The following is a 21,407-nucleotide window of genomic DNA, read 5'->3' as shown; positions in this document are numbered from 1 at the left end:
AGAAGGCTTAGTGTCCTCAAAAAGACATTTCCATGGGAGTATTAAGGATGGAATATGAACTAGAAGAAACTGATGAGTAGAAGAGATGAAGGAGTAGAGACAGCTCTATTACAGTTTACTCTCAAGGTAGAAAAATGGCACAGAAGCAAGAGAAAAATGTGGGATAGAACAAGGTTGTTTATTTTTCAAAGATGGGCAGTATCACAAATGTTTCAGCTTGACTTGGTAGGCATCCTGAATCCCAGTAGCTGTTAACCCCACTTACCTGGGAGGCTGAGATAGGAAGATCACAATTCACGGCTAGCCTGGGCAACACAGCAAAACCTAGTCCCAAAACAAACAAAAAGAATGTTTCACTTCTGGTGGGAAAGACCCAGAAAAAGGCAACGAGAGAATAATAAAGATGGAAATCCTTGGGAAAGAAAGAGATGGAACCCAGAGCCCAAGTGAATGACGGCAGGCCTTGTTTCCCCCAGGTGATGGGGTGGAGAGTTAAATATTAGACATCTTTCTGGAAAGGAAGAAAGGATTACTAGTCATCGTTTACACACTACTTATCATTTACACACAGGTAGTAGTAAAGCACACACTTCTTTTTTTTCTTTGTGGAGCTGGGGTTTGAATCCAGGGCCTACACCTTGAGCCACTCCACCAGCCTTGTATTTGTGATGGATGTTTTCGAGATAGGGTCCTGTTAACTATCGCCTGGCTTTGAACCACAGTCCTCCTGATCTCTGTCTCCTGTGTAGCTAGGAATCAGGCATGAGCCACCGGTGCCCAGCTAAAGCACATATTTCTATAAGCAATAAATACAACAGGCTACAGAAGAAGGGAGAAGGCTAAGGCCACTAGGAACAGGCTAACATAGGAAGTAGGGTGTAAGCTGAGCATAGAAGAGTAAAATTTGGACAAAGACAAGAAATGGAAAGCATAAACAGTAAAGATGTGGAATAAGTCTGGGTGTGATGTCTGCTTGGGACGACAGTAAGGAAACTGGTATGGAGGTCAAAGGGTTACCATGAACTGCTATGTAGCAGGAACTGAAGGTGGAGCCAAGACCATAAGACTCTGAGTATGTGGTCTGATGTGTTAGATGAGTTACTACAGGCTGAAAATAGAAAAGGTAGGGTTTTAACAAACTCTAACACCAAAACAGAGAACTGTTCAAGAAACTAAAGACTGACCTACTGGCAGACTATGCTACCATTAAAGTACAGGTACATGAGGACTTAAAGACACAGGGTGGCAGACATGTAGGCATCAGAGCAGCACAGTACTAGGAAAGCCACCACCATCTCCAACATCAGTACCTGGACCCACAGATGGCTCCCTGATCAGCCCATGTTATCTAAGGCCAAAGAAGTTCACACATACCCATCAGATAGGACTCAGAACTGCAACCAATACAGGTACAAATTGTGTGCCAAGGTAAATTTCATGCCAGTGGAGACCAAGTATCATGACCACCTTGTGGATGCCACCATGCCTCACATCTGTGGTCCTTGTTATGCTCCACTCGATATAAAAGCTCCTCTACATGGCTAGTTGTAATCTCATCTACCGTTTCTCTCCATGCACTTAACTGCCCTAAAAACTTCTCTGTACCCTCAGGACCACCCTTCCAAGTTAAATGCCTACCCTCTCACTAACATTCTCATGTCCTCTTGTTCCAAAGGAAATGTAGCAGCTCTCTCCAGGAAGACAGTACCATAGCCAGCCAGTTTCATTGGCCTGCCTACCCACCCTCCCTAACGGTTACCACTCAGTCATGCTTTAAAAAGCCCCTGCTCTTCTGTGGCTCAGACTAGTAGGCGCCACACCTGCTTTGGGCTAGCATGTGGGAAGCCATAGGCAGATTTCCAAACTCAGGTTCTGAGCCCATAACATACTCCTCGCTTAGCCTCACCCCACTATCTTCGATCCTCCCTAAACTGACAGTCTGTATCAGCTCATTCCTAAAACCCCTCCCAGAAACCTACCTGCACATGTGCCATCTCTGCTTCTCTCAGTGGGTACACAGTGTCTCATCCCATAAGTGCCCTGGATCCCACCTTCTCTCTGTTCTGCACCCTGGCCCCATCCACTGTCCTCTCTCACACATCAGCAAAGTTTTGCTGCCATATGGCTCTTTCTCCTCACCATTTTAATATCCTCAAGTCCCTCCCAGAGGATTTAAGAAATGAAACAAAAGCTCTAAAACTTTCTTCAATTAGCAATTTTTTACTTCAAAAATACTAAGTTTATGATCTTTGCAATAACACATATACAGGAAGGAATTAAGGTTTCTCACTAAAGAAAATCATCAGTGTTGATGGTATCTTCTCAGAATTTTAGTAGCAATGAGCTGTCTTGATGGCAAAATCTCTACCACTATCCTACTCTAAATTGATTTCTTCATACTTTAGTAATTGAACAGTATGCCAGTAGGTGAGTTTCTTGAAGAAATATTTATTCTTGGACTGAAAATATATTTGAATAGTACAGTTTGCCTGGTAGGCATAAGATCCAGGATGCCATCCGTAGCACTACCTTAAAAAAATATATATACATATTTTCCCAATCTGCGTTTCTCACTTGATAGTAAATTAATAAACAGAAAGGGTTTCTTACTCCCAATTTTTCACTACCTGGCCCCCAGCGTCCTGAACCCAAAGTAGTCAAGTTGTTTCTGCACCACAGCAAACACTACTCTCACCAAAAGACTCAAGCTGCTAGTTCCTGAAGACGGTTTCTAGCACCCTCACACTGGACCTCTCCATGCCATGAACACTGCTGACCCTTCCTTCCAACTCACTCACAAGTTCCAGATTTGAGCTCCACCTCCCATACCCAGCAAGGTAAAACCCAGCACATCCAAACACAAATGCCTGTCCCTCAACCTCCAGCCTGCTCACCCTGTGTGCCCAGTGGCCCCACATACCAGAACCCTTAGTGCTACCCTGGCTTCCTTCCTTTCTCATCTCCCCTGCCTAGACACTCAAGGCCTTAGCAGTCTACATCCTAAATCTCCCAAGATCCATCTACTCTCCATTTTCACTGCCAGTACCTGAGCAGAGCCACATCTCACTCTCGCTCAGCCTCCTCCCAAAGCTTCCAGCCTCTCATCCGCACTCCTCCTCCCCTCCTCAATACCCCAATCTGTACACAGGAGTCAGAGCAAGTCGTCTTCATGGCCCTGCTTCCAACCCTCCAATGACTTTCTGAGCTCTCAAGAAAAACTCAAAACTCCTTAGTACACAGGGCTCACCATGCTTCTGTCCTCTCACTCTGATCAAGTCCAGCTGAACTACTGGTCATTCCTCAGACATGTCAGCCTTAACTTTCCCACCATGCTCAGCACCTGTACACAGGGCACTGTGCCCGCCACCCTCCCCCACAGAGATAATCTCCACCCACAGCCTGGTCCACATCTATCCGGCGGCCCAACCCTTGGTCAAGGGCCTCTCCTGTGTTCTCCTGTAACACCCTGCACTTCTGCCAACACGCACGTTCCACACAGTTGAACCATCTGCGTGCTAACGGGGGCAAGCTGGGCACTGGGCAAGTCTGGTGTGAAAACCTGCCCACCACTCATAAGCTGTATGACTCTGAGCTGGAGTAACTGTGTGTGTCGGGCCCCTCATCTGTTACATGGACTAGTAATATCTACTCCACACAGCTGTGGAGACTTAGACCACAATGCAGGAAGAATGTGGCACGTGGCACCTAAAAAGCACTCAAAGTAGTAGTTTTTATTTCTTCATTACATGGAACTCCCTGAGAACAAGGACCAACAATAACTTGTTCCTGCTTTTCCAGCATTCACCACAGATACCTAGGAACCATGCTGAGATGACTGAAAACAGAGAAAAGTATCAATGATGCTGGGCGCTGGTGGCTCATACCTGTAACCCTAGATGAGATGGGGAGGATCAGGGTTCAAGGCTAGCTGGGGCAAATAGTTCAAGAGACCTCATCTCTAAAATAACCAGAGCCAAATGGACTGGAGATGTGGCTCAAGCAGTAGAGCACCTGCCTTGTGAGCATGAAGCCATGAGTTTAAACACCAGTCCCATCAAAAAAAAAAAAAAAGAAAAAAAATTAGTGGTGACTTCAAGATTCAAGGCTAAGCTCCCAGACTCAAGAGGATATCAAATACTTGAATTTATTTATTTGTGTGTGTGTGTGTGTGTGTGTGTGTGTGTGTGTGTGTATGTGTATTACTGGGGTTTGAACTCAGGGCTTCTTGCTTGCTAGGCAGGCGCTCTACCATTTGAGACATGTCCCCAGTCCTTTTACTTTAGTTTTTATTTATTTTTTCCAGATAGGGTCTGGCCTCAGACTGCAACCAGCCGACCTGTGTCTCCAGTGTAACTGGGAATACAGATATGATCCACCATGCTCAGCTTGTTGGGTGAGATGGGGGAGTTGTTAACCCCTGTCCCGCCTGGTCTGGAAGTGAGATTCCTTGGATCTACCCCTCCCTAATAGCTGGGATTACAGAGGAGAGCCACCATGTCCTGCCTGAAAGAACTGCCAAATAGACTGTAGGTGCCAGTGTCTGACTCCTGTAATCCTAGCTACCTGGGAGGATGAGATTGGGAGGATGGAGTTTTGAGGCAAGCTGGTGTAACAGTTCAACAGATTCCATCTCCAATTATAACTGGAGCAAAATGCACTGGAGTACAGCACTTGCTTTGCAAGCATGAAATCCTGAGTTCAAATCCCAGTCCCACCAAAAAATGATTAAATAAAATGAAATTATAGGTAGTTACAATGTGCAGGACACATTGCAAGTAAAATAAAAAAATAAAAGAATGCCTTCTGCTAAACAACCTTAAGAGCCAGGCTGGTTCTGCTCATATCTTTTACAAAGCCCAACAAGGTGACAGTTTTCAGCTCCTGACTTTTTCCTCTGGTTAGCGCTTTAGCCACAGTGGGGCTGCTGGACACGAGAAAGACTGGGTGAGCACAAGTGAATTAACACATTTCCCACACTTGTTTCCAACAACAGATACCCAGGCTCCACCTTTGGATTCTGATCCTGCTGGTCTAGAGCACTGCAGTTTTCAACACACGCACCAGGTGCTCAAGAGAGTTGGAGAAATTAGAACAAATCCCTACTACAGAAAAGTGGACCATTCGCACCTCATGCCCCCATGCTTACAAACAGGAACCTGATACACAACAGCTCCCAAAAGTCGAACCTTAAGAGGAAAGCCCTTACCAGGTTACGACTTCCGCTAGATTTAGCCGCGGTTTTAAGAGTAAGTAAAGTCAGGCGCCGGTGGCTCACGCCTGTAATCCTAGCTACTCAGGAGGCAGAGACAGGAAGATCGCGGTTTGAGGCCAGCACGACCGAATAGTTTGTGAGACCCTACCTCGAAAAGAACCCAGCATAAAAAAGGATTGGTGGAGTGGCTCAAGGTGTAGGCCCTGAGATCAAACCCCAGTACCGCAAGAAAAAGACTTAGTAAGGCAAGGGGCACAGCACGTTTCAAGGCGGGAAAACGTCACCTGCAGAGATTGATGGGCGGGTTAGAGCGGCTGGTGCGCGCATACCGAGCAGCAGCCCGCGGGGAGGTCCCGGCCGCCCCGGGCGTCGGACTGAACTGCGGCGCCCGCAGGAGCCCGTGCAAGGCTCCAGGCAGCGGGTGCCCGAGGCCCGGACGCTCCGCGAACAGAGTCCTGGCGCCCCGCCGCACTTCCTCCGAGAACCTGGCGGCTCCGAACCGGACGGAGCTAGAGGCAGTGCGGACCCCGCCCCGCCACGGACCAGAGAGCAAAAGGCGGGACGCGCGCCGGGGGTCACGGGACGCGGAGGCCGCAGCCGCCGTCTCCTTACCTCATGGGGCCCACCGGCTCCGCGCGCCGCAACGCCCGGGCGGCAGAGAGGCTCGGCGCGACGGTTGCCGGGGGTCGCCGCGGGCCGGAAACGGGGAGACAGGGCATGGGGAGGGGGGCGGGACGGAGGAGCGAAAAGTTCCGGGAGCGCCGGGGACCGCGACCTTCCACGCTTTACGGCCCCAGCAAGGATACAGCGGGCGCGCGACCTCTTCCGCGCACGAGCGCGCCGTGACGTCAGCGACGAGGCCCAGCCCAGCACGTGGGCTTGTTTGGGTCTCGCAAGGCTCCGCCCCTCCCCCTGGGCTGGGCCTCGGCGGGCGCCGAGGTGGTTGAGAGGCTGCGATCCCCAGGCGGTTTGAGAAGTCCGGCCTCGGCGTCGGAGCTGTCGGAGAGAGTCGGACAGTGTGGCCAGCCCTGCTAGGTGGGTCCCCGGCCAGAGCCATATCCAGCCCAGGGCAGAAAAGACCTTTTGGGCCTGTGGTCGCGCTGTTCCCCGAAAGTCACTCCGGGCTCTGCTTGCTCAGGCTGTAGCACTGCGGGCCCAAATCCTGATATGCGGCCTGCCTAACTGACAGGCAGGACAGGCCGACCTGAGCTCCCTGCCCGACCTTCCTCCTTGCGCCTTCATTCACTGGAGCCTCAGCGACAGCCCCCATTCCCACCCCACCCCCACTGTCACATCGCCCAGTTTTCTTTCCTTCACGAACTCACCACTGTCTCAAAAACTGAAGTGTTTGCAGGATGCTTTGCCCATTGGCGTTGCCCGCCACCTTGACCTCTTGACTGCAGAACCTCAGTCTTCGGCACCCCTAAATTCTCAGCACACACCCGCTGCCTGGCACATCCAGTAGGATCTTCTTTGCATGGACAGTGATCCATGCTGCAGCCACCACCGCACGTGGGCCACGCTGTCCAGTTCCCATTCTTCGGATTCAAGATCATCTTGGCACACAAGCCTATCTTGGGCATCATTGCTGACCACCTGTGGCCAGGCACTGTTCTGCGTGATGGGGTACAGCCCTGCACAAGCAGGGGCTTCTGCCGTTCGGGAGTGACAGTAAGGCTCCAGGAACCCCTGTGTCATGATTTCTTTCCTGCCACAGTCTGGATATTTTACTACTGACTGGCCAGTGAACTTCCTCAAGGTCACTCAGACAACATCTGCCCACTAGGACTCAAGTCTGCTCCTTGCTCTCCTGACATACAATAGGCATCTGGGCTCCTGCGCTAGAAAAACCTTTTCATGGTTTAGCTAAGAACTGAATGCTACCTGTCCAATGGAAGACATTCTTAGGGAAACCTTTTGTGATGCCCAGATGTGGCAATTTTGAGGAGAAACAGTACGAATTCTCTTCATGACCTCTTGTCATTTCTAAGCACATGAATTTGGGAGAAACCTAGTTGTCTGCAGGAGACAGTGGCTGTGATGAAGCACTAGGTAACACGTTGATTGCATTCTTCTGTTCACATGTAGTGAAGTGCAGAAGCTTCACAGACCTCTCCCTGCTTCCCATCACTGTTACTGGCTCTCCACTATGAGATGCTAAGTCCAAAAGCACTTTGTGCCACCAGTGACAAGTGTTCTCCTTTGTGCTTTCTCATAACCATTAGTACACCATTGGGTGCATCCAAGAGGATTATTTATATTTTGGCTTCTCTTTTTTGCATAAAACATCAGTTATTTCTTGACTGATTCCCGACATCTGAGCGCTGAGCCTCTCTTGAAAAATCAAGCATTTTTCACGGGTTAATTGTTTAAGAGAGTTGGACGCACTTTTTATATTTTGCAAACATCTGCCGCCTGACTTTCCTGTGAAGGACAGAAACTACAAGGGGAAGTGAGGACATTTTTGGCATGTGTTTCTAAAGACCTGTGCCAGGTTTGCCTTTACAAACCAGGAACTCTAGCTTGGAACCTCTCTACGCCCAGTTTTAGTGCCTTACGCTCCAGAATGTCAAGCTGCGGATAGAGATTGAAAGAATGACAATGCAGGAAGTCCACTTCAGTCTGTGAGTTCCTGGATATGGGACGGAAAGTTTTGTAGCTCAACTCACTGAAGCATTTCCCAGTTCACACTACTCTCTGGTCAACTCTTGGGATGTAAAAATTACCGTTGTAATTGCTATAAAACCCTGTTTCTAATTGTGGTTTGTAAGTGTGTAGTTCTGTTCATCCCCCTTTTGTTCCTTTACAGAGTTAGCATATGGTCCTGAGGTGCTTAAATAAATGGGACCTTTCCCTAGAGTCTACGTGACTGGGCACACAAGGTGACCCAGCATTTCTGCCCCCCCCCCAACATGGTATTAACATTGAGCACTGTACTTCTAGCCGGCTGTGTTTCAGTTGAGATTTTTCTGTTCATGTATTAAATATGGATATCTGATCAAAGAGCCATTTTAAGTACTTTGCAAAATGTCCAGTTGCGAAATGGCCTTTGCAGGAACTTGGTACAGTATAATATTTCTTATCACAAAGGATAAACGCTGTACATAAAACCACTTGTACCTGTGATACCAGTGTATAAGCAAGAACTGGACACCAAGGTAAGGAAGATGCAGGCCTGTGTCTGACTGTGCAGTGCTGGCCAGGCTGGGGGTGGAGCCCCACCTTCCTCCTCCTGCACTTCTGCACTTTCTGTTGTCATCACTGCAGTTGACACCAGCCTACTATTGACTAAGGGTTGATGGACACCCCGACTATGTCCCTGTGAGCCTGTGTTTGTGTGGAAGACAAATGGTGTGTACACTCATGCTCACGCCTGTGGGAAGAGAACCTTGTCGGGGAGCAGCAGCTGTGATGTACCCTTTCAGTGCCCGCAGCCTCCGTGCCTGAACCTCTGGGCGTTGTGGCTGCACATCTGGTTGTCATGCATGTGCATCTATATCCTAGAGTCTGTGTCAGACTGAGTGATGGTAAGATGCGCTTGCCAGGCTCTGTACCAGGACTGTGCCCAAGGCCCTAACTGTGTCATCAACACGTCACTGAAACTGGGGACACTAGCGAAAGCATCCCTCCATCACCATGAGGAGAGGGAGGCTTAGAAAAGCATGTTCTCAAGTTGCAGATAATGAAAACCAGGACTCACCTGCTAGTCTTTACCCGGCAGGTGTAAAGGGTGACCTTTTCAAGTAAGAGCTCAGTGGGGTGGTAGAGACCTGGGTGCTGTTAGATTCACCTGGGAAGTCTAAACCAATACCCTCTGTGTGGATCGCATTCACAGACTGAAGGAGAGAATAGTTCCAAAGAGTTTTCCAGGGGCTGGAGGTATGGCTCAAGTGGTAGAGCACTTGCCCAGCAGCACAAGGCCCTGAGTTCAAACCCCAGTACCATATAAATAAACAGCAACAACAACAACAACAAAAAAAAGTCTAAACAATTTCCCAGGAACTTCTTTTGTATCCACAAGGCACTGGATGTCAGCTATTTAAGAGTCTTGAAAGTGGTGCTTGTTTAGAGCTTTGTGCAGGAGGACCTAAGCAGGGCCCTTGTGGTTTTGGTTTTTTTTAAGGTCCTGGTATATACCCCAGACAGTCCTTGAACTTGTAATCCTTAACCAAAGATTCTTTTTCCCTCCTTCCCTCGCAGTGCTAGGGATCAAATCCAGGGCCTCGAGGATGCTAGGCAAGCACACCATCACTGAGCTACATCCCCAGTCAGAGTCTAAACCTCTAAACCAAAGTGGTAAGGACGAGATTTTTTTTTTCTTTACATCCATCCTCTTTAGTCAGCATGACAATTTTAGCAGGTAACTTTTTAACAGATGACATAGACTTGGATGATGGCTTTCTAAGGTCACACAGCCACTAGGAAGAGCTGAAAATGGAGTTCTCAAAACCTGAATATACTGACACTACATAGCTGAACCCACAGTCTTTGCCATAGGACATCTGAGGCCCTCTGCCTAAGGGCATCTGAGGTTGTGATGATTCAATGACTGGAAACGGAATAGAAGGAGCACACAATGCCGTGTAGCTGGGGAGGATTAGGCACTGTTTTCAATTCCTCCTTCCCTCCTGCCAAGTGATCTTCCAGAACATGAAAGGAGTGGAGGAATTTCTAGTTCCAGTGACGCTGCTTGGCTTCAGCCATCCATCTGACCTTTTTCTTCAAGGTAGGCCAAGCCAAACTGAACAAGTCTGAAGCTTCGCCTTGGGAGGCACTGGGCTTCTGCATAGCCTGTCGGCACCCTTCCCTGAATCACAAGGTCCTGCCCTGACTAGGCACAGAATTAGAGGACGAGAGATGCATGAAACAGACCTGAGCTCTGTCTGCAGCCAAGCCTGAAACAGACGTGTCTGGCCAATGCCCAGGCACCTGCAGGCCCAGAAGCATGACACCAAATGCTCCGTGCCAGGCACGCTTCAGGGCTGCTTTGCTATGCAGCTTCTTTGCTCTCTGTCAGTGTAGCTGTATAGAAATGACAGACTCAGGACCTACCCTGCTTAAGGAACTCTTCACGCATAGCATATTTGGAAGTCAGGGGTCTTCAGTCTGCTTCTCCAGCTAATTGTTGAGCAGCTGCATCTGGGGATCCCGCAGGCTCACGTGTCTGCAACCATCTCTTCGTGTTGTCTTCCAAACCTGCCCCTTTTCACTCAGTTTCATGACCTGAGAGGCACTGGTCTCCTGTCTCACCTCTGCCTCCGCCTCCAGCTCTTCAACCGCCCACTGTCATTCTCCAGATCGTTTCCTGTAGTTACACCCCTCTCCCTGCTCCTGCTGCCATCGTTGACACACTTGCCATTCCTTACACTGATGGTAATCGCTTCAATTATTTTTCCTCCTCTCTCTACAGGGCTTTCTTTCCAAGCCACGGCAGATCACTTTGCTCACTGGCTGAAACCTCTCACGTGGTCAGCTGAGGTCCCCATGGTGTGACTGGCAGCCTTGCCCCAGGTGTTGGCTGAGCTGAGCGTGATGCAAGAGCTGAGTCCTCATACACCGAGCACTAGGTGGCGATGGCGGCCATGAATTGGGGTGGCCTGGCTGTCTCTGCTCCTGGCATTGAATGGACTTTGTGGGGATTTCTTTGAAACCCGAGTCAGACTAATAAAATCTCCCTGAGGAGGTTATAATTCTTTTTGACCTCTATGATAGAGGATCTACTTGTCAAATTTCTTTTTAAAAAACTCTTATGTGAGGCTGGGGCCATGACTCAAATGGTAGAGCACTTGAGGCTTCAAGTTCAAACCCCAGTACTGCCAGAGAAAAAAAAATGTGGGGCCTGGGATGAGCTCAATGATAGAGCACTTGGCTCTAGGGTCAATCCCCAGCACCACAAAAATGAATAAGTAAAATAAATTGGAAGAAGAATTAAAGAAAGATACTTCCCCACATAGACTTATTTGTAAATTAAATGATTAAGTCATTTAAGTCAAAGTGGAATTAAAGGTAAAAGAAAAAGAAAGGAAGGAAGGAAGGAAGAAAGAATACAGTCTTGTGGAATATTAATACAAATTGTATTGAATCAGTAGATGACTCTTGGAAAGAATCACTGTCTTAACAATATTGATTCTTCCAATTTATAAATATGGAATGTCTCTCCATTCATTGAGACCTTGAATTTCTCTGACCAATGTTTTATAGTTTTTTGATTTTTGTTTTTTATGGTACTGAGTTTTGAACTCAGGGGCTACACCTCGAGCCACTCTGCCAGCCCTTTGTTGTTACATGTTTTCGAGATAGGTTCTCTCAAATGATTTGCCCAGGCTGCCTTAGAACCATGATCCTCCTGATCTATGCCTCCTGTGTAGCTAGGATTACAGGTGTGAGTCACCAGCCCCTGGTTGTCTTATTGTTTTATTTGTTCTGGTCTTTTCATTTTGTGTGTGTGTGAGAGGGGGGAGGGTGTCTCACTAAGTTGCTCAGACTGGCCTTGAACTCCCACCTCCACCTCTTGAGTTCCTGGATTTCAAGTGACCCATCCTTTATTTATTTATTTATTTGCAGTGCTAGGGTTTGAACTCCACCAGCCCCTTTTTTTGATGGGTTTTGTCGAGACAGGGTCTTGAGAACTACTTGCCTGGACTGGCTTCGAACCATGATCCTCCTGATCTCTGCCTCCTGAGTAGGTAGGATTACAGGCGTGAGCCACCATCCCTGGCATCTCTGTTCTTTTTTGATGCCACTGTGAATAGAATTGTTCTCTCAATTTCATTTTTTTCAGTTGTTTATTGAAATGTAAGTTAATGGAAGTGCAATTGATTTCTGCATGTTAAAATTGTATTCTGGCAAGAGCCAGTGGCTCACATCTGTAATCCTAGCTACTCAGGAGGAAGAGATCAAGAGATCAGGAGGATTGAGATTCGAAGCCAGCCCTGGGCAAATAGTTCTTGAGACCCTATCTCGAAATAACCCATCACATAAAAGGGCTGGTGGAGTGGCTCAAACCCCAGTACCACACACACACATACACACTCAAAAAAAAATGTATTCTAAGAACTTTTTCTAGGGTTTTTGTTGTTATTTTGGGGTTTTCTTGAGACAAGGTCTCACTTTGTAACCCATTCTGATCTTTAACTTGTAATTCTCCTGCCTTGGCCTCCTGAGTGCTAGGATTACAGCTGTGCACCACCACACCTAGATTTTTATTGTTGTGCTGGTTGGGGGTACATTGTGACATTTATAAAAGTTATTACAATGTATCAAATATATCATACTTGAATTCACCCCTTGATTTTTTATTTTTGTTTTTGCTTTTGGTAGTGGGATTGGACCCAAGGATTGGAGCTGTGCTCTGCCACTGAGCTACACTCCTGCCCAGATTAAAAAAAAAATATTTCTTTAGAGTTTTAATTTACAGGACCATGTCAGTGAAGTCAGTTTTATTTCCTTTTCTTTTCTTTTTTTCCTTTTTCTTTTATTATTCATATGTGCATACAAGGCTTGGGTCATTTCCCCCCACTGCCCCCACCCCCTCCCTTACCACCCACTCCACCCCCTCCCTCTCCCCCCCTCAATACCCAGCAGAAACTATTTTGCCCTTATTTCTAATTTTGTTGTAGAGAGAGTATAAGCAATAACAGGAAGGAACAAGGGTTTTTGCTGGTTGAGATAAGGATAGCTATACAGGGCATTGACTCACATTGATTTCCTGTGCGTGGGTGTTACCTTCTAGGTTAATTCTTCTTGAACTAACCTTTTCTCTAGTACCTGTTCCCCTTTTCCTATTGGCCTCAGTTGCTTTTAAGGTATCTGCTTTAGTTTCTCTGCACTGAGGGCAACAAATGCTAGCTAGTTTTTTAGGTGTCTTACCTATCCTCACCCCTCCCTTGTGTGCTCTCGCTTTTATCATGTGCTCAAACTCCAATCCCCTTGTTGTGTTTGCCCTTGATCTAATGTCCACATATGAGGGAGAACATACGATTTTTGGTCTTTTGGGCCAGGCTAACCTCACTCAGAACGATGTTCTCCAATTCCATCCATTTACCAGCGAATAATAACATTTTGTTCTTCTTCATGGCTGCATAAAATTCCATTGTGTGTAGATACCACATTTTCTTAATTCATTCGTCAGTGCTGGGGCATCTTGGCTGTTTCCATAACTTGGCTATTGTGAATAGTGCCGCAATAAACATGGGTGTGCAGGTGCCTCTGGAGTAACAGTCTTTTGGGTATATCCCCAAGAGTGGTATTACTGGATCAAATGGTAGATCGATGTCTAGCTTTTTAAGTAGCCTCCAAATTTTTTTCCAGAGTGGTTGTACTAGTCTACATTCCCACCAACAGTGTAAGAGGGTTCCTTTTTCCCCGCATCCTCGCCAACACCTGTTGTTGGTGGTGTCGCTGATGATGGCTATTCTAACAGGGGTGAGGTGGAATCTTAGCGTGGTTTTAATTTGCATTTCCTTTATTGCTAGAGATGGTGAGCATTTTTTCATGTGTTTTCTGGCCATTTGAATTTCTTCTTTTGAGAAAGTTCTGTTTAGTTCACTTGCCCATTTATGTATTGGTTCATTAGTTTTGGGAGAATTTAGTTTTTTAAGTTCCCTATATATTCTGGTTATCAGTCCTTTGTCTGATGTGTAGTTGGCAAATATTTTCTCCCACTCTGTGGGTGTTCTCTTCAGTTTAGAGACCATTTCTTTAGATGAACAGAAGCTTTTTAGCTTTATGAGGTCCCATTTATCTATGCTATCTCTTAGTTGCTGTGCTGCTGGGGTTTCATTGAGAAAGTTCTTACCTATACCTACTAACTCCAGAGTATTTCCTACTCTTTCTTGTATCAACTTAAGAGTTTGGGGTCTGATATTAAGATCCTTGATCCATTCTGAGTTAATCTTGGTATAGGGTGATATACATGGATCTAGTTTCAGTTTTTTGCAGACTGCTAACCAGTTTTCCCAGCAGTTTTTGTTGAAGAGGCTGCTATTTCTCCATCGTATATTTTTAGCTCCTTTGTCAAACATAAGTTGGTTATAGTTGTGTGGCTTCATATCTGGGTCCTCTATTCTGTTCCACTGGTCTTCATGTCTGTTTTTGTGCCAGTACCATGCTGTTTTTATTGTTATTGCTTTGTAATATAGTTTGAAGTCAGGTATTGTGATACCTCCTGCATTGTTCTTTTGACTGAGTATTGCCTTGGCTATTCGTGGCCTCTTGTGTTTCCATATAAATTTAACAGTAGATTTTTCCATCTCTTTAATGGATGTCATTGGAATTTTGATGGGAATTGCATTAAACATGTAGATTACTTTTGGGAGTATAGACATTTTTACTATGTTGATTCTACCAATCCATGAGCATGGAAGATCTCTCCACTTTCTATAGTCTTCCTCAATCTCTTTCTTTAGAAGTATATAGTTTTCCTTGTAGAGGTCTTTCACAGCTTTTGTTAGGTTTACACCTAGGTATTTGATTTTGTTTGAGGCTATTGTAAATGGAATTGTTTTCATACATTCTTTTTTCCGTTTGCTCATTGTTAGTGTATAGAAATTCTAATGATTTTTCTATGTTGATTTTATATCCTGTTACCTTGCTATAGCTATTGATGATGTCTAGAAGCTTCTGAGTAGAGTTTTTGGGTCTTTAAGGTATAAGATCATATTGTCTGCAAATAGGGATATTTTGACAGTTTCTTTACCTATTTGTATTCCTTTTATTCCTTCTTCTTGCCTAATTGCTCTGTCTAGGAATTCCAGTACTATGTTGAATAGGAGTGGAGATAGTGGGCATCCTTGTCTGGTTCCTGATTTTAGAGGGAATGGTTTTAATTTTTCTCTGTTAAGTATAATGCTGTCTGTAGGTTTGTCATATATAGCTTTTATAATGTTGAGGAACTTTCCTTCTATTCCTAGTTTTCTTAGAGCTTTTATCATGAAATGATGTTGGATCTTATCAAAGGCTTTTTCTGCATCTATTGAGATGATCAAGTGGTTTTTGTCTTTGCTTCTGTTAATGTGGTTTATTACGTTTATTGATTTTCGTATGTTGAACCACCCCTGCATCCCTGGGATGAAGCCTACTTGGTCGTGGTGAATAATCTTTTTGATGTGTTGCTGAATTCGGTTTGCCATTATTTTGTTGAGGATTTTTGCATCAATGTTCATTAAGGAGATTGGCCTATAGTTCTCCTTTTTGGAGGTGTCTTTGCCTGGTTTTGGGATAAGTGTAATACTGGCTTCATAAAATGTGTTTGGCAGTTTTCCTTCCCTTTCTATTTCATGGAACAGTTTAAGGAGGGTTGGTATCAGTTCTTCTTTAAAGGTCTGATAGAATTCAGCAGAGAATCCATCAGGTCCTGGACTTTTCTTTTTGGGGAGACTCTTGATTGCTGCTTCAATTTCATTTTGTGTTATAGGTCTATTCAGGTGATTAATTTCCTCTTGGTTCAGTTTTGGATGATCATATGTATCTAGAAATCTGTCCATTTCTTTTAGATTTTCAAATTTATTTGAATATAGGTTCTCAAAGTAGTCTCTGATGATTTCCTGGACTTCCATGGTGTTTGTTGTTATCTCCCCTTTTGCATTCCTGATTCTACTAATTTGGGTTTTTTTCTCTCCTGATTTTAGTCAGGTTTGCCAGGGGTCTATTGATCTTGTTTATTTTGTCAAAGAACCAACTTTTTGTTTCATTAATTCTTTGTATGGTTTTTTTGGTTTCTATTTCGTTGATTTCAGCTCTTATTTTTATTATTTCTCTCCTTCTATTTGTTTTGGGATTTGCTTGTTCTTGTTTTTCTAGGAGTTTGAGATGTATCATTAGGTCATTGATTTGGGATCTTTCAATGTTTTTAATATATGCACTCATGGCTATAAACTTTCCTCTCAAGACTGCCTTAGCTGTGTCCCATAGGTTCCGGTAGGTTGTGTTTTCATTTTCATTGACTTCCAGGAACTTTTTAATTTCCTCTTTTATTTCATCGATGATCCATTCTTCATTAAGTAATGAGTTATTTAGTTTCCAGCTGTTTGCATGTTTTTTGTCTTTACTTTTGTTGTTGAGTTCTACTTTTACTGCATTGTGGTCAGTGTTTTATTTCCTTTTCAATGACTTCTTGTTAAAAGACTTAGCCAGAGGGAAGCCATTAATCAGGTGCTGTGTTAGCTTCAAAGCTGAAGGAGGTTCATGAGGGTTCTGGTTCTCATAAATTTAGAAGAACAGATGGAACCAAACTAGGATATGGTCAAATGATTGTGTAGATTGTGTTGATTGTGTTCATTCGTGCTTATAGATAGCAGCCATTGTCTCACTTCTGTACCTTAGCTAACAGCTATTGTCTCGCTTCTGTACCTAGGCTAGCTTGCTTTGCAAAGATTGCCAGATAGGATGTAGTTTTTGCCTTTATAAACCCTGCAAAAAGTTAGAGAGGGGCTGCTCTGAGATCCAACCGACCTGTTGGTCAGAGCAGTTGCCAGCTGGCTAATAAAGACTCTCCTTTAAAGTCTTTGTTGGGTGGTTGTATCTGATTCTGACTGGTAACAGTTGCTGTCATTGCACATTAAAGAGTAGAATGTTACTGGCAGCTGATGGCTTACACCTGTAATCTAGCTGCTTGGAAGTCTGAGATTGGGAGATTGACAGTGTGAGGCCAGCCCAGGCTAATAGTTCTTGAGACTCCATCTCCAAAATAACCAGAGCAAAATGGACTGGAGGTGTGGCTCAAGCACTAGAGCACCTGCTTTGCAAGTGTGAAACCATGAGTTCAAACCCCAGTCCCATCCCCCAAAAAAGAGTAGAATGTTTAGTGCAAATGGTGGGAAGACATTCTTGTCCTGTTTTTGATCTTAGGAGAGAAAAGAGTTTAGTTTCTCCCATAAGGATGACGTTAGGCTTATAGAATGGCTCAAGCAGTAGAGTGCCTCAAGCACAAAGCACTGAATTCAAACCACAATCTTACCAAAAAAAAAAACATTGCATTGAGTTGGGGATGTACCTTAGTGGTAGAAGCATTTACTAGTGTGTGTGAGGCTCTGGGTTCAATCCCAAGCACTGCAAAAGAAAAAATTCATTCAATTATTTGCTTCCCCATGAGGATGGGTCTCTCATTCATCCCCACTGTCTTTCTTGTGTGTGTGTGTAGGTCACGGGTCTTTATTAAGATTTCCATCTTAATAAAACAGACACCGGTGGCTCACACTTGTAATCCTAGCTACTCAGGAGGCAGAGAGCAGGAGGATTTATGTTTGAATCCAGCCCAGGCAAATAGTTAGAGAGACCCTATCTCGAAAAAACCCTTCACTAAAAAGGACTGGTGGAAGAGCTCAAGGTGTAGGCCCTTAGTTCAAACCCCAGTACTGCAAAAAAAGAAAAAGAAAAAGAAAGTAAAAGATGGAAATACTGTTAATTATATAGAAACCACCCGTGTAAGTCAAAATCCATGGGTTTACAGGAGTTAGAGTTAAATGCATTAGAAACAAATGACATATTCAAAATCAGAAGGAAATATCCTAATGGCCAGGTGATGAAGGCTGGGGTGAATGCAGCTCCATATTTGCTGTAAGCTATTAGAGAGTCTGTGAACCACACAGTGGTCCCTTGCATACAAGAAGTCAAAGAGCTCCTCTATGCAATGACTTCTGTCTATAGTCAGGAGGGTTCCTGCTCATCACAGAGCCCCAGCTCTCTCTCTCTCGCTCTCTCTTGGTGGTACTGGAGTTTGAACTCAGGGCCTCACACTCTGCCAACTGTTTTGTGTTTGTGTTGGGTTTTTTTGAGATAGGGCCTCGAGAACTATTTGTCTGGGCTGGCTTTGAAACATGATCCTCCTTATTTCTGCCTCCTGAGTAGCTAGGACTACAGGTGTGAGCCACCAGTGCTCAGCCCACTGTCCCTTTTCTGATGCATCTTTACTTGTTAGTCTCCCTGTGGAGGACTGGGCTGTCTAAAAGTCCAATACCAGCCTTGTCTGCATGTCACAGATGATTAAATCAACAGAATAAAGTGGAGGCCAAAAGCTTTGTAATGTTTTTAGTATTTCAAACTTTTAAGTGTTTTCAAGTTTTTAAAATGATTGCCAATCTTTAAAATGGAATCACACTGCAGTTGCCTCACAGACCATATGAGATCCACTTCCTGCCTTCAGCTCACACACGGATGACTACGTGGCAATGGCAACCGTGAATTGTGTTCTGGGCTCTTACCTTGAGTGGATTCTGTCAGGTTTATTAGAAACCCAAGTCAGACTGATAAAATTTCCCTGTGAAAATTAATAATTCAGCATGACCTCTATGGTAGAGAAGGGACAGAGGATCGATCTCCTTTGGATAGCCTTAAAAAGAGGGATGTGCCCTTTCTTCCAGCTGTGTTGTCCTACAAAAGGGTCTATAGAGTCAGGGACTCTCAGACCCTGAGATCTGGGTGTCATCTACATCATCTTATTTAAGCCTCTCAGGATCTTGGCTTGTGGTGATGGCAAAGAGTATGACCTTGGGCTTGACCTTGCCTGGATCTGAATGGCAGCATTGCCTCACCCTTGGTGTATGACCTTGGGAGGATGCCTTTCCTGAACCTCAGTATTAGTCTGGATTCTCCTAAGAAACAGAACCACCAGGAAATACAGAGAGTAAAAGAGAGATAGATTTAAGAAATTGGCTGGTACAATTGTGGAGCCTGGCAAGCCTGAATTCTGCAGGGCAGGCCAGAAATTTGAAAATTCAGGAAAGAGTTGAACTTGCCAGCTCAAGTCCAAAGAAAGTCTGAGGCGGATGTTCTTCTTCCTTGGGGCAGGGGACCTTAGTCTTTTCTCTTAAGACTGTGAACATATTGTACAGTTTATTGATTTAAATGTTAACCACATCTAAAAAATACCTTCACTACAATGTCTAGACTGGCATTTAGCCAAATACCTGGACACAATGGTCTAGCAAAATTGACCCATAAATTAACCATCACAGCTCATACTCACTTGCTTCTAAAATGAGCAATGAAGTTGTGTGTGTGTGTGTGTGTGTGTGTGAGAGAGAGAGAGAGAGAGAGAGAGAAACTCTATCCATGACATTATTCTGTGTATGACCGCTGTGTTTTTTTCTGTTTCTTTTTTTGTGTGTGTGGTAGTGGAGTCTGAAGCCAGGGCTTTGAGCCAGGCAAGTGCTCTACTGCTTGAGCCGTGCCTCCAGTGACAGCTGTGATTTTTGTTAGTCTTACAAGGTGGACCATGTGGATTGGCTCCTGGGATTTCCAGAGTGAGGGAGATGGTGGGAGGCAAATAAAACTGAATGACCCAGGAGGCTAAGAAACAGGCAACTGAATGAGGAGCAAAGGACCTGGGCCCAGAACTGTCACCAGATTCTTGTTATAGGAGCTGGGATGGAGTCCCAAAGCACCACTGGCACAGATGTCTTGTAACTGAGTTCATTATGACTTGTTTACTTCTAAAACTAACCACTCACATTTAATGAAGACTTATTGCAGGTGCACCTTGGGACTTGGCTGCAATTACCTAAGTCTGCATGCCATCTTTCCATGCATACCAGTCCCAGTCCCTGCACCTGTGGGCACCAGCTGGCACTGACATTGCTAACCTCTGGAGACTGGACACCTGTGCTTTCCAGGGCCTGGAATGTATCTGGATGTTTGTCCTTCATTCCCAGCTCAGATCTACTGCTTCCACTCTTTCTACTATGCTCTAGACCTTCCCAACTGAACAACTAATTAGAATATAACAGTTATATATACATATATAATTTTATATACATATATTATTCTCTATATAATTATTCAATATATAACTGAATAATATATAATGTAACAATTATATATTATATATGTATATATATAATACAGAAAAGAAAGAGCAAACTGGAAGACATAAACCCAACTACATAAAAAGTTACATTAAATGTAAGTGAATTAAATATGCCAATAAAAAAATCAGAGATTGTCAGACTGGACAGAAAACCCCAGCATTCAACTACCTGCTGTCTATAAGTGACACAAATAAGTTGGAAGTAAAGGGCTAGCAAAAAGATCCACCTTGCAAACAGCAATTATGAGAGAGCTAGATCGGTTATGCTAATATCAGACAAAATAGATTTTAAGGCTAAAAATATTATAAGAGAAAAAGAAAATTAAAAAAAAAAGAAAGAAAAGAAAAAGTTACAGGATGATGGGGGAAGGGGTCAGAGTACCTGCTTAGCAAAAATAAGGCCCTGGGTTCAATCCCCAGTACCTTAAAAAAAAAAAAGTTACTAATGACTAAACAGGGTTATTTTATAACAATAAAAGTGTTAACTAATATGGAAGGCACAATTATAAATGTATATTGACCTAACAACAGAACCCCCCAAATCCATGAATCAAAAACTGATAACTGAAGAGAGAAATAAAGAGTTCAAAATAATATTTGAAAAAGAAATCAGTCTGGGGAGGGGCATAAAGGAGAGTGGTGGAGGGGGTGAATTCAAGTACAATATATTTGATATATTGTAAGAACTTTTGTAAGTGCCACAAAGTACCCCCACCCAGGACAATAAAAAACATCAATCAATAATAAATAAAAACAGTAGTTGGAGGGCTGGGAGTGTGGCTCAAGTGCTAGATTGCCTGCCTAGCAAGTGTAAGGCCCTGAGTTAAAACCCCAGTACCATAAAAAAAAAGAGAAAAAAAAACCCCAACAGAAACAGTAGTTGGAAACCTCAGCACTACCCTATTCTTAATAATTGATCAAATCAGAACAAAGAGTTTGCCTGGTGCTGGTGGCTCACGCCTGTCATCCTAGCTACTCAGGAGGCAGAGATTAGGAGGATCATGGTTTGAAGCCAGCCCAGGCAAATAATTTGTGAGACCCTATCTCGAAAAAAAAACCTTTACAAAAAAATAGGGCTGGTGGAGTGGCTCAAGATGAAGGCTCTGAGTTCAAGCCCTAGTACTGCAAAAAAAAAAAAAAAAAAAAGAACAAAGGTTTCAACAAAACCACCACCCAACTTGATCTTTGTGAAATCCACAGAACACATTCCCCTGTGACAACAGAATACATTTTTCTTTTCAACACACGTGGGACATTCTCCAGGCCATTACTGTACACTAGGTCACATAGGTCACAAGTCTTGATAGGTTGAAAAAGACAGAAATTTTCTTTCTTTCTTTTATCATTCTCACATTTACTTACATGTGAATACACTGTGCGGGCCACCTCTCC

The 21,407-nt window shown here is 44.4% G+C and overlaps 1 protein-coding gene across 3 annotated transcripts in view; it reads right to left on the bottom strand.

The window, feature by feature from the left end:
* Positions 1-5,959, bottom strand: part of Pdpr (pyruvate dehydrogenase phosphatase regulatory subunit) — a 57,088-nt gene extending 51,129 nt beyond the window's left edge. For 2 of the 3 annotated variants that reach the window (XM_074055662.1, XM_020161611.2), the window contains exons 1-2: positions 5,825-5,959; positions 266-324 (exon numbers count right to left, since the gene is read on the bottom strand). The gene's annotated coding sequence lies outside the window, so the exon portion shown is untranslated. The remainder of the gene's footprint in view (positions 1-265; positions 325-5,824) is intronic. The other variant, XM_020161612.2, reaches the window with a different exon arrangement.
* Positions 5,960-21,407: the final 15,448 nt, after the last annotated feature.

The sequence above is a fragment of the Castor canadensis genome, chromosome 15 (assembly GCF_047511655.1).
Source record: "Castor canadensis chromosome 15, mCasCan1.hap1v2, whole genome shotgun sequence".
Lineage (NCBI taxonomy): Eukaryota > Metazoa > Chordata > Mammalia > Rodentia > Castoridae > Castor > Castor canadensis.
This window is presented reverse-complemented; position numbering and strand designations above follow the sequence as displayed.